The sequence below is a fragment of the Rhamphochromis sp. 'chilingali' genome, assembly GCF_963969265.1.
Source record: "Rhamphochromis sp. 'chilingali' genome assembly, chromosome: 13".
Classification (NCBI taxonomy): Eukaryota; Metazoa; Chordata; class Actinopteri; order Cichliformes; family Cichlidae; genus Rhamphochromis; species Rhamphochromis sp. 'chilingali'.
The window spans coordinates 5,075,015-5,089,578 of NC_137940.1; the positions used below are offsets into that span (position 1 = coordinate 5,075,015).

Sequence of the window (14,564 nt, forward strand, 5' to 3'; positions counted from 1 at the left end):
GGTTTGTGGACTGTTGTTTTGAGGGATTGAGTTTGGTTTTTGGCCTTCCTCATAGCCACAAATGGCAAGCAATGACTGAGAACCAAAAGAGACTACACTATATAGCAAACTGCAAGTCAACCACAGCTATGCACAGCAATCCCAAAGTGGAAGAAGGGAGGTGGAGGTGATAGGAGGAGCAGAGACTCCACATTCTACACACCACTAATAAATGCAGATTGAAGGTACTTTTCAGAACCGAAGACACAATTCATTTTTTTATGATTGTTTCAAGTTTTGCACAGCCTGACCTCACATTAAGATAGACAATAACTGCGGATTTTTTAAGGTTAATTGGAAAGTTGTTTATTTAGGCAACCTCTTGCGACCGTAGGAGTAACAATAAAAATGGGAGAAGTTTAAATTTTAACATGTGAAAGGGGCTGCTTACACCTAAAACCAACGTTTTCACATGGGATTGCAATTATGAAAAGACAATAAAGTTCAGGTGTAGTTAAAGAAGCCATTCAAGCTATCAATCTGCCATTTAAGTATGAGGATGTTTTGCTTCTTTGTCATTACATTGGTGTCTTGCTGCCTTTCTTGCCTTGCTGTACTGATACTTATGTACAAGTTCAGTTGCACATTTTCGCATTGTTTTCAATTAAGCTTTTTTCTTTTCTTTTTTTGTTTTTTTTTTTTATAGAAAAAGCTGCCTGCCAATATTAAAGAATAGAGATTAAGTAAATGAGTGAGTTTGAAACTCACATATTGCTATAACGAGTGCAATAAGTATGACCCACATGAACCTCATAGTACTTCTTTTATAAGACCGATTTTGACCATTTAGGATGAGTACTATGTTGTAAACACACACATATACTATCTCATACACTGTGTGTGGATACACTCAAAGGAATATCCTCTGTTCTAAGGATTATTTAATGTTCCAATACACTTTCTGTAGTTTGCTGAAGAGTAATCTTTTAGTCCTCGTAAAAATTTCAATGAGAGAGAGAAAAATATAATGTTTGGCTGTGTGTTAAACAAGTTATCAGTCTTAAAACATTCATGCTTATTCATAATAAAAAAAAAAGTCATTTCAGACTTCAGGGAGAACAGGCGAAACATTTCCACATCACATGGGTATTTACGCAGTATAAACAGAGCGACTTTTGTAATCCTTTCAAAGGTTTCTTAACTAGTAAAGTGTTTTTGTGATTTTGATTGATTCCTACAGTGTGGACAAGAAGGTGTGCAGAAAATTCAGAGTTTATGCCAGCATTTAAATCACTCTGATTTTCATTTCCTGATCAAGAGATATTAAAAGTGTTATATAGGTTTATAACTGTATATTTCCCATATTCTGATTGCATTCATCACCATAATTTATCAGGACTTCCCTGAAGGCAACAGGTGCTAAATAATTGATGAAAGCCTGAAAGCTGTTTGGCTCTGTGAGGGAGTGCTTGCAAGTCTCTCATGAGAGAAAAAGGCAACAGCCGCTTTGAAACCAGCGGAAGCCAGCAAGCCGCAGAAATTACTTCTGTGTTCCGTCATGCCAAACATTTAGTGCTGAGACAATGCAATACAGTTTCATTACAGTGCGGTAGCCTTGCAGGCAGAGACATCAAAGATCTGGTTTGTTTAGGCCTCAGTTAACCAAGACAATCAAGAGATAACGATACAGCTGAGACTAATTTCAAAGAGAACTACTTACCATTCTAAAAGTAAGGATGTTTAAGGATCTTAAAAAGTGAAAATGAATAATATTTTTTTTATGTACCTTGAAGTAGATGTCCAATCTAAAATTAAACTAATTTTTTTTTCACAGAATTTAGAAACATGAACATATCTTTTATAAAACAGCAAGTTTGTTGAAAATATTCAGATCATTGTCATGAAACTGAAATTATATACTGCTTTCTTAATGTCATTTAAGCCCATATAATGGGATATATATAGCTCATTTATAGTTGGTTGCTAGGCAACATGATGGTGTCATAATATCTCAAATAAGGCAAAAACGAAGGTTTTGGTTGTTCAACTCCTCGTATTAGACGAGTTTGTTGTTGAATTCATGAAAACATTGTATGAATTATAGCAAGATATACAGTAACATTAGTTTCAGATAAAGACAAACATATTAGTAAGAGAATCTCAATGATCAAGGTAAGGCAAGTTTATTAGCACAATTCAACAGCAAGGTGATTCAAAGTGCTTTACAGAGTCATTAAAAAACAAAACCAAATAAAAAGCATGATTTAAAATGGAAAAAAGAGAAAGGAACAGTAGATAAAATCAGTAGTTAAAATGTAAGTTTTGAAAAGTTAAGCTTAAAAGTAAAACAGTGTGGATTTGGTGCTTTATTCAAGTGCAGCTAAGAACAGGTGAGTCTTCAACCTGGATTTTTTTTTTAAAAAACTGAGTGTTTCAGCAGATCTGATGTTTTGAAACACTGTTTCATGGTGTTTCATGGACAAAGTCATGAAACACCATGAACACCAGTATGCCCGATGGTGATTTTTCGTTTTTATGGGCCGATGGGTTTTTTTTCGGTTTTTTTCCGTAACGTAATATACAGCTGGGCGGGTGCTATGATATTATTGATGTTGAACTTGTTTTATCTTATTTTATTTATAAGATTAGTTATTAGAGTTTCCAACCATCCCGTAAAAAACTGAATCGTCTGGTATTGAGGTGAAAAGGAACAGTTTGTCCCGGACTTCAGCTACAATGAAAAATACACAAAGCTGGATTTATTCTGTGTCTTCGCTGCACAGCCGCCTCTTCTTCTCTCAGTCTCTCCCCCTCCATCTCCTGTTTCTACTTCAATCATGAAACGGATCAATGATCAGCTGATCGGCTTTTCTCTCTTGTTTGTTTATCGCCCACTTTGCGCCAGAAAGAAGAAACCGGCGCATGTCGCGCTAGACAACAGCAGCACGTTTAAGCTTGATCAGCTGTTGTTAGAATTTATTTAATATTAATTTCTAGTATCAGCTGATGTTTGTTTGCTGGAGCCACAGCTGTAAAAAAGCTGCTGGTCATGATGTCAGTTTGGATATGTGGTGAGAGGGAAACATGAAGATGAAACCAGGAGATGTCCTTACTGAATCATCAGAGCTGAACAGGTGATGGAGAAACAGGTTTACCTTTTAGGTGACATGAATGAGTTGAAGGGAAGTTATGAGCTGTTTCTGAGAGACAAATAATGCCAGGATCCTTTTTTATGTAGCTGACAGCTGGTAACTGTGCAGGGGCGGGTCTAGCAAAGTTAAGTTAATGTCTCTTGTCTACATGTAGGCACAAGAGGGATCAATGGCAAGGCATAGAGATTCCGTATCTTCAGTCTTCAGTGGACACTCCATTTCTGGCACAAAACACCTGTAATAGATGGTTGATTTAGGAGGTGACCCGACAACTTCAGCCTGTCAAACAGCAATGGAGTAGTGTGTTAAAAAAAGCATGCATTCAGATTCAATCTGAGCAATTCAAATTCAAATTTAACTTATTCATATTCAGTTTCTGATGGCACAGATTTCTGCCCATATTCAGCTGCCACTGACACAGGAGGGTTTGTTAGCCTGTCAACTGTAGCAAATAAGACCCGAGCATTATGACTGTTTTTGGTGATGATATCAGAGAAGTAGCACCTCCTTGCACTCCGCAGTTGTAAATTATAATTGTGAAGTTTCTCTTTACAGATGTCATAATGAACCTGGAGGTTTGTTTTTCTCCATCTGCGCTCAGCTTTCCGACACTCTCTTTTTTCGTTTTTTCACCAGTGTGGAGTTTCTCCATGGAGACTTCTTCCTTCCAGAGATAACCTTCACCTTAATGGGAGCAATAGTGTCCATGACATTTAACATTTTAGCATTGAAGCTATTGACGAGCTCATTGACTGAACCTCTGGACAGGCCAGGTGTTAATGGGAAGATCTAGTTAAAGATCTCACTACTTTTGTGATCACTGCTGTTGACATATTTGTGTGCGCTGACATTTTACTATCAAAGAAAAGACAGTAATGATCAGACAGGCCCACATCAGACACAGTAACCTTTGAAATGCTCAGGCCCTTGGAGATTAGTAAGTCAAGAGTGTGTCCTCTATTATGTGTGGCCTCTGTTACGTGCTGAGTCAGCCCAAAGTTGCCCAGAGTGTTACTCAGGTCTTTAGTCCCTTTGTCCTGAGGGTTGTCCACATGAATGTTAAAATCCCCAATAATAATTACACAGTCGAAATCAACACAGATCACAGACAGCAGTTCACTGAGGTCATTAAAAAAGTCTGTGCAGTATTAGGGGCCTGTAAACATTACAAAAACAGTCCCTAGTTGTCTCTTGAAAAAAAAAAACAAAAAAAAAAACCTTACACTACAACATCAATATGTCTGTTCATATTATTTCCTTTCTCTTGCAAAATATAAAACTTGTAAATAAAATTTTAGATAACATCAAGTTCTGTAATATATATGCGTAATTGTATTAAGATCAGGCAAATAACTAACAAATACCTTCACATTAAAACAGTACACAATCAGGGTCACAATCACCCTTTCCACAGGCACGTTTGCATAACATGTCCAGGGTGTTTTAAACACAAAACATCGGTACTGTATGTAGCCCCAGTACAAAAACTAAGTCCAAATTTTTAAAAGCCATACTAGACCCAGATATCGTCAGAGAGGTTTGCATACTGCTTAAGGAAATTGTTTTTGCTCAGTAAAGCACAGTGCAACTCAGCATCTTGTGTATGTCAAGGATCATTCCACTCAGTTGTGTATATGTTTCATTCGAGGATAAATGCACACTCAACCTCGCGTCAGGAAAGGGTGTAGCTTATGTAACAAAAAACATTAGCTGCACTGTAAAAGATCTGTGGAACCAGTAACAATTAGTATTTTCTCATACTAATGTGCTAACAACTGAACCATGAAATGAAGAATATTGTTATGTTTGCAGTTCTGTATGGTTGTCTGTCAGATGATAATCATTCAACCTTTATATTAGCCAAGTTAATGTTTGAAGAGGATGTGTTGAAATGGCAATGCTGCCATTACAATATTAATACACAGCAGATCCGCAGAGTCATCAGAGCATAAAGTTTAATCAGAATCATCATGTGCTGTGACAAAAACACTGTAAATGATTATATTTCCCATTTGCTTTTGTGAAGATCTTTCATTTTAATGAGCTTTGTTGGAGTTTATCTCTTTAATGTCCCAAGAAATGTATACAGATAAAGAAATATGTAGAGTCCAAAGTTTGAACTTATTAATTTCATTTAATTCTTTTGAGTATTTCCATTGGACTTCATGTAATTGATTCATGGAGACGGAGTTGAAAGACTAGAACAAATACATTTTTACAGGGAAATATGAATAAATAAAAACAGATATGCTTTATGCATCTGGGAAATTCTGCATTTACATCATTAGATGTAAGAAAAGCATTATAGAGTCATTTTATGTGGTATAACAGATTTCTACATTCCTATCTTACATAAAATGATTCATCATTTACATCATCATGACTGCCCCTATATTATTATTCTGTCCTGTAATAAATATGATGTTGCGCACAGTAGAAACACGTGTTTAAATGGTTAAAAACAAATGAATATTCCCCCCCATCTACAATCACATGCAATTAAAGATGTTGCTTGACAATTTAATGGCTTCAGACAACAATTTCTTGGAACCACCCACTCTTGTCTCCAATAATTCAAGGAACACTTCAACTGTGTGCTTCCTGAAAATAAAGGTAACACTTTGTTAAGGAGTAATTGCTCATGACGATAGGCCCTCTAAAAATACTAATTAAACTCACCAAGAGGTCTTGGTTGTTTTACATTGTGAGTTGTTTCTGTTTAGGATACTTCAAAAATTAACTTCAAAGTGCTTCAAGAATATCAACAATCTTTGATTACTAAGCTCACTTGTATTTTGAACTACCATTTGCATAGTCGTATCACAGAGCAGATGGCCCTATGCATTCCTCATTTTGGGGATATCATTACTTTCAAATGGTTTCTAGGAAGGCATGCAGAACATTCCTTGATTCTTCTACTACATCAAATATTCTCTCACAGTTCCACAAAGACACTTGATCAAAAACCATTTCCATAATTCATCAAACTTTGCATGTGCATTTAAAATAGATATGTCCACAGTACATGTTGTACATCTAGTACAGCACATTCAGTATTTTTTTCTTATGAGAAAAGATAATAGCGAACAACTATAAATAGCCTGGTCTTTGTTAACACAATTTACAGGGGGTGAATGAGGAGGTGGGGATAAGGGGGATTGGTTGTTCATTTCAACTAAAGATGGTTTTTAGATTAGGCAGGAAAATTGCTCTGAGCAAGTCAACTGTATTTGTCATAAAAAGAAAGGATGACAATGTCTCTGACTAAAATTATGCTGTGTATGTGCCCCTAGTAGAAATAATAAAAACCTACATATTGTGATTCACATCTTTTTATTACTTTTATCAAAAGAAGTCAACCATAATTACAGAAATGCCTTTCAATTGTTGTACCTCTCATAATTTACAGTGCTGTGGGTTGTGGCTGAGAAACTATAATTTATTTATTTATTTTTTTTTTTTTTTTGCCTGTCCCGTTTGGCTCTTTTGCCATCAGAATTGTTGTCTAAAGGCAAAGAAAGATGCCCAACGGATTTACTTTACCAAACTGACCATCCCAGCCTTGCCGTAATGGTCCATTTGATTCACCTTTAAAAAAAAAAAAAAAAAAAAAAAGAGAAACTATAAATCACATTTTGAATATGCATGCACATATTTTCAGATTACAAGCACTTGGAATTGGCGACATGACACTATACCTATTGCTCTGGATCAGACCTGGTAATGTCAAATTACCAGGTCTATATCTGATAATGTGATGTAGATCAGTCAGCCACAAGATTTGCCAAATATTGTGTAGATCCCCCTCTAGCTGTCAAAACAGCTCTGACCTATTGGGGCCTTCTGGCTGTGATTTGTGGTGTCTGGAACTAGGACACCTGCCAGCAGTTCTTTGGGTTGTTGGGTGGAAAGCTGGGTCACTTACATGAGTTCAACAACCCAGTGCCTTCAACAAAATATTTCAATAAGTTGGTCAATGGTGCAGCATGGTGATACAGTTGTTAGCACTGTTGCCTTACAAACAAGGTCGTGGTTCAAACCCACCGAGTGGCGTGGGTCCTATGTGTGCAGTTTGCCTGTTCTCCCAGTGCTTACATGGGTTCTCTGTTGGCACTCTGTCTTCCTCACACTCTGAAGACATTCTTCTTATGTTAATCTGGTTATTCTAAATTAGCTGTAGATATAAATGTGAACATGAATGGTTGTATATCTCTGTGTTAGCCCTGTGACAGACTGATGACCTATCCAGAGCGTGTCCCACCTTTCACCCTATGACAGCTCGGATAGGCTCCAGCTCCCCTGCCACCCTGAATTGAATAAGAGATTAAGAAAAATGGATGGGTGGAAGTTGGTTAATGTTATTTATTCCACCTGTGTGTGAAATTAATATTCATTCTGAGCAGTGTAAAATGTGGTACGTCAGCACTTCAGCAAGTGCTTCATTCTCACAGCTGCCATGAAACTTTGAAGCAACATCTTTTAAAACAAGCATTAAAATAAACGCTAGCTTCTCTATTGGGGTTGGGTGATGTGCTCTATATTCCAATGTTCCTATCGCCCCCTGTGAGATCACCAATCAGCAACAACATTTCTGCCATCTGTCATCCTGCAGAAGTGGTTACCATAAATCTTCTGCCAAAATTCATAAAATCTGTCCAAAATTTTAAAATCTCATGGTACTATACTATTCTATCTCAGAGAGTATTGTGCACTGCGTAGTTAATGATCGAAACTTTATGTTATTTTTTCTGCAGTAATTTTATATTGTATAAAATAGACATTAAACAGCAATTATAATAAAATATATCATTATTATTATCATCATCACACAAACAAACACAAGAAAGCTTAAATCATGTCATGAACAGGTGAAGGTAGATTAATCGGGTGATTAGACCCAGACCACAACATACAAACAGATGACAGGAAATGGCATCATAAGAAATCAAGCCAAGAACTCAAAAGGCCATGCCACCACCATGAATAAATAAAAGGAGTACTACTAGAGTTTAAAAAAAATCAGACTGTGATGGCAATGTAGCTAGACCACAAACCACTAGCAGCTCAAGTACAACTGCTAAAGCGCTTTTCCATTCAAACATACATCCATTCACTTCTGCTTATCCTTTTCAGAGTCGCAGGGGGCACTGCAGCCTATCCCAGCTGTCTTAAGGCAAGAGACAAAGTACACCCTGGACAGGTCGCCAGTCTAACACATAGACAAGAGTCACATTCACACCTATGTGGCAATTTAGTGTTTCCAGACAATTGCATGTCTGTGGACTGTGGGAGGAAGCCAGAATACCCGGACAGAACCCATGCAAACATGGAGAGAACATACAAATTCCACGCAGAAAGACCCCGGCCTGATGGTAGTACGGTTAACCACCGTACTACCATGCTGCCCAATGCTACACTCAAACACCTTTGGTTTTACAATTTCCTGTATAAATGATTAGATTTTGAACTAACAAGCTTTCCTCATTTCCTAAGTGTGCTGAACGGAATATGCCAACGGAATAGCTCGTCTCCACGTGCAGTCAAACATTAGCTGCTGTCTATCACCATTCCTCACGAATTTGAAGGAGAATTCAATGACTAAACTAGAACTGAGAAGACTTGGGACAAAATGCTGACTTAAGAGAATAGAAAGCATCTTCCAATATGTAGAAGAATGATCAATTGTTGTGAAGTGGTATTTTTTTTAATCTACTTAAAACTTAAGGGAGACATTATACTGATAATGCGCACGATTACCCCATTAGGCTTGTCAAGACTATTATTATTATTATTATTATTAATATATACTAATATATTATATATGTCAGCCACCAAAACAAAATTATTGACCCCAAGGAGTTGGAAAGTAGAATGATACAGTGTACTCAGGCATTATGTCCATATACAACAAGGTGCCCTCCTAATCTCTGTAAATGAAAGGAACAGGAAATTCAAAAAGCAGTCCTTTTACACTGTTACACTAGCAATATGACAATTATTTGTTTGTTGTCCCTGAGCCTTGCAGGGCAGTATTCAGATTTGGTGGCCTCCAGCTGTTTATGCAAAAAATGGAGGATAATGTGGGTTGTAGCCGTTGAATCTCAAGATAGACAGTCGTAACCAGCAGAATCACAGAAAATGGCTGCTGGAGAGAGAAACAACCATCATTACTGGAAGAAAATTGGAGATATTTCAGTGTTAATGCAAAACAGAGTAATCGTAACACCTCTTCAAATTACTGAGCAGTAACATTGTAGAAAATGATCCAGTCTAATGGTATTTAGTACGACTTAAAAACAAAACAAAAAAAATATTGTGACATAATTAGCTAAATAGTTAATTATGTTAATGCACAGTTAAGCCTTTTTGTTAAAACAGAAGCATTGCACTTAAAAAATTTCCATATATGGTGAAATGCCATTGCTGTAGGACAGCAAATGACTTTATACATGTATATGCATGGTGAGTCTGCTTTACCTTTATTCTACTCAGCCCTCATTTGTCCAATATCCTTGTGCAGAAGCTGTAGAAGTAAAGCAGTGCCACTTTACCATGCAAACTACCGTTCAGCTTCCCCTATGGTGACCTGTGGAAAAGTCTGACCTTCTTACTGGTCAGGGTGACCATTATATACACAATAAAAAGAGAAATCCTGGTTAAAATTTATAGAAAGTAGTATGTAAAGTGCCTGATGACTGGGGCTCTATTTACTCCTATCTACAATATTACAATTTGCTTTCCTTTTTACTTCGCTAGCGTATTCACTTATTATTGAAATGTCAACAGAATATATAAAGAAGCTAAACATTCCCACAGTAAAATAACCTACAGCACCAAGTGAAACATAGTTAAAAACACTATATGTATGGGGCACAGTGTCCATGTTACTAACTGACTCACCAAGACTGGTATACTACGCTAAGATTAAAAATGTATTTAATATATGATAATACAGTATGTAATTATTCTACGTTTCAGTACACTGAATCATTCCTTGCACAGTACAGCATTAATTGCAGTCCAGTAGCAAGTACATTTCCTTAAAGCATTTCTCAGGGTGAGAAAGAGCATCTTGCCTTTTCCCCCATACCTTTGTAGGGTGAACCTTATCTCTCTTCTGCAGTGTTTTGCGTTTTTGTTCTCCCAATGTTATGCTACTATTCATCCCCAATCTGACTCTGTTCTGAATAACAAATCACTGTTTGGTTCTTTTTGTCTTCAGGACAACTAACTGTCTGTTTCTTTTTCAGGCGCTCAGCCTCCTTGCCACATTGTCCTCACTTGCTCATTGTCTTTGCCTCCGTCTGCCCCTTGTTATTTATGGAACCGAGAAAAACAGAGAAGAAGCCCGGAGCTAAACTATGCCCACAGCCAAGCTGCCCAAGAGATTTTGCAAAGGCCTTGTCAGAGACAGAAAGCCTTCTGTCACCTCTGCCACACCACCTCCCCTGCACAATATCCTGCCTACTACTCCAACCTGATTAACATTTCTACGTGATGATGGAGTGATGACTTAATGTGCTGGCTCTCATTGTGACATGTATTTCTCATCCTGCTTCAACGTGTAAGCTCTTCCTTTCATAGTGGTCACACCTGGACAGTCTGATGCCCATTTATGAGTAAGCATATCTAAAATGTTGTATTTTGTCTTTCTGTCAGCACTCGAAGCTACAGTGTGGATCATTGAGCAGACTGATATCTGCTGCTTGTGGATCTGAATATTTTTAAAACTCAGTATAGGGTAATGAGTTAAGGACAGAAAGAACTGTAAGAATCTGAGACACCGCATCAGCCTTATACAGTGGTCCCTCGTTATAACACGGTTCACCTTTCGCGGCCTCACAGTGTCGCAGATTTTTCTTAGCACAATTTTGCATGCTTTTTTCTGTTTTTTTTAACGGCGCATTGTTCTGTGTCTTCTGTGACTCTAAAGTGCTGTACTGTATGTTTGTAAGTTCTCTCCCCAACAAACCCAACAATGTCGTTGAAATGTTTTGCACCATCAAAGTGAAATTAAATTTGTTAGTTCTAAAATCCATCATTATTATTTATAGGAAAATGTTCATATTTTTATTTCTCAAACAAATGTTTGGGCCTGAAAACAGGTTTTGATCTCTGGTTTCATTCTATGGACTTATTTTTCTTTTGAACTTTGAGAACTTTGAGAATGTTTAAACAAGAGAGAGAAATGTGAAAATGTTAATGCCTGTCCGAGAAAAGTGTATAAAGTGTGTAGTGAGGGGTTTAACAGCCTTAAAACATCTATAATTGTAATCTTGTTAAGTGGACCACTTTATGGACAGCATCTGACAAAGATGATAACTTATTTTTCACAGTTCCTGTAATCAGAAAGTGTGGGTATTAAACAAAGACAACTATGGTCAGAGGCTTTATGTGTTTGGCTCACTGTTTCCTCAAATTTGGCACAAAAATTTAATTGGTCTTGAAATAACTGGTTAGATTTTGATGGTTAAATGTTACCAAGTGCTGGTTTAAGTTTCCTTTAAAAAGATTTGTTTCCATATATCACAGTACCAGTGACTTGAACGTTTGCTGTAAACTAAGTAAGTGTAAATTATTAAAAAAAATTTCCACATAGAAAGCTGGGTAAAATTTACTTGAGAGGGGAACACTACAAGCAACAGATACCCAAGAACCAGGTCAATTACAACTAAAGAGCAAACCAGATACATCTAGCAAGCTAGGTAGCACAAGAGTGAACAGGAAAGTATGAAGATGGACCAAAGATGCACCAGAAGAAATTCTGCTTAAAATGAGCTGTGAGTGCAGGTTTTATTTTTTAATAGTTGTTAATTTGTTTTGCTTTAACCAATGGCACGCATAATCTTTTTCACCTACTCTCTGTTTCAAAGTGTTATTGTGGGCATTGCTTAGCTCCTCCAGAGAGAGCGTACCAAGTCATACACATGGATGTCACAGTCTTTTGATTTGCACTGTAAACATACAAATTTTTAGTCATACCACAGCACTACTCTGATTTTTTCCAGTCTTGAATAAATAGAGTATCTCAGAGATGTGGAGATCATTTTACTATATCTGTCACAAACAGTTACTTTGACTCAAAATCAACTAATTTGAATCGAAATAGTAATGATATTATTTTCCAGTATCCAGTATAGAAAAGGGAAAGAAAATACTTATAGCAATTTGAAATTCTGAATGTTAGAAATGACAACTTTTTTTTTCTTTTTTTTTTTTAAATTCACAACTTATCACAGATTATCAGACACAGGAAAATAGAAGAAAACTGTTGTGTGAAAGAGACAGGCCTAAGGCAATGAGCAGTAAATCAATGAGCTGTGCACAATTTTTATGAATAAATAAAAATCACTATGATGGCTGTATTGCTATTCCATACAGAATAAAAACTGAATAAACACAAGCTAGTTATGCAAATCTACTGAAATAAATGGTGTCCACCAAGACTGTCTTGCTTACTATTCCATTTTAGATTCCTTTAATTTTTCTGCCTTTATGTACTATATCATTTATATTACATCATTGTATTTAAAAAAGTCATATTTATTCTTAAATGGCAACAAAGTACAGTAGAACCACAGTCTAACAACCATGGTGATAACTGAAGGTCAGTGTTCATGGTAAGATGCCAATCTTATCAACCAGTTGTTCAGGGCCGTGCAGAGAGGTTTAAAGGGGCGGGTGCTCAAAGTTAAAAAGGGGCACATTGAGCCAGGCTGAATAACAACAACACACATTCATCAAGAATCTAATATGGGCAACAAGGCAAAGCAAACGTAGCCGATGCTTTATCCGATGGGTACAATGTTGCTGTTGAGGGGTTGCTGTAGATAGTGCTGGAGGGCAGGGCTGTGCTGATCTGAGACTGTAGACATTAAAAAGTCCACAGGAGAGATGGTAGCTGATTAAACAAGTGTCATGAGATAATAACAAAATGCAAAGATTGGTGACAGCGCTTGGAACCATAAGGCAACAAAAAACTGTGAGAAATAAATTAGGCTCTGCCTGTGAATCACTCTTTGCTTCTCTTCTTCCTTCCATCCCATCATTTCATATATCACTCTCCACTTGCTGTCTATCTGAGAACAAGGCACAACTTGCTATTGCAATAAACTATAATTTAATTATCCACACCTAACAACTCTTGCACTTAATCTAAATGATGACAGAAAAATGTTATAGCACTGCCTTTAGTAGCCTCACACAGCTCCTGCTGTTTCCTCCTCATGTCCTTACCAGCCATGTCTGGACAATGTTATATCATGAGTAATATTTTTTTTTTAAAATCCATCTAAATAAAACACACACATTAATAAAATAAAAAAGGACAGGTAATGTTTGTCACGCTGTTGCACACACAGCACGCTCGTTTGTTTCAGTTCGTCAGCTGCAACAAGACAACATGTACAGTGGGGCAAAAAAGTATTTAGTCAGCCACCGATTGTGCAAGTTCCCCCACCTAAAATGATGACAGAGGTCAGTAATTTGCACCAGAGGTACACTTCAACTGTGAGAGACAGAATGTGAAAAAAAAATCCATGAATCCACATGGTAGGATTTGTAAAGAATTTATTCGTAAATCAGGGTGGAAAATAAGTATTTGGTCAATAACAAAAATACAACTCAATACTTTGTAACATAACCTTTGTTGGCAATAACAGAGGTCAAACGTTTACTATAGGTCTTTACCAGGTTTGCACACAGTAGCTGGTATTTTGGCCCATTCCTCCATGCAGATCTTCTCGAGAGCAGTGATGTTTTGGGGCTGTCGCCGAGCAACACGGACTTTCAACTCCCGCCACAGATTTTCTATGGGGTTGAGGTCTGGAGACTGGCTAGGCCACTCCAGGACTTTCAAATGCTTCTTACGGAGCCACTCCTTTGTTGCCCGGGCGGTGTGTTTTGGATCATTGTCATGTTGGAAGACCCAGCCTCGTTTCATCTTCAAAGTTCTCACTGATGGAAGAAGGTTTTGGCTCAAAATCTCACGATACATGGCCCCATTCATTCTGTCCTTAACACGGATCAGTCGTCCTGTCCCCTTGGCAGAAAAACAGCCCCATAGCATGATGTTTCCACCCCCATGCTTCACAGTAGGTATGGTGTTCTTGGGATGCAACTCAGTATTCTTCTTCCTCCAAACACGACGAGTTGAGTTTATACCAAAAAGTTCTACTTTGGTTTCATCTGACCACATGACATTCTCCCAATCCTCTGCTGTATCATCCATGTGCTCTCTGGCAAACTTCAGACGGGCCTGGACATGCACTGGCTTCAGCAGCGGAACACGTCTGGCACTGCGGGATTTGATTCCCTGCCGTTGTAGTGTGTTACTGATGGTGACCTTTGTTACTTTGACCTGCAGAGAGCTGGGACCATTCACCAGGTCCCCCCGTGTGGTTCTGGGATCTTTGCTCACCGTTCTCATGATCA

At 37.6% G+C, this 14,564-nt stretch overlaps 1 protein-coding gene across 1 annotated transcript in view; it reads right to left on the reverse strand.

Moving 5' to 3' along the window:
• lingo2 (leucine rich repeat and Ig domain containing 2) overlaps window positions 1-14,564 on the reverse strand; it is a 226,182-nt gene that overhangs the window by 181,281 nt on the left and 30,337 nt on the right. The gene's annotated exons all lie outside the window — the stretch shown is intronic.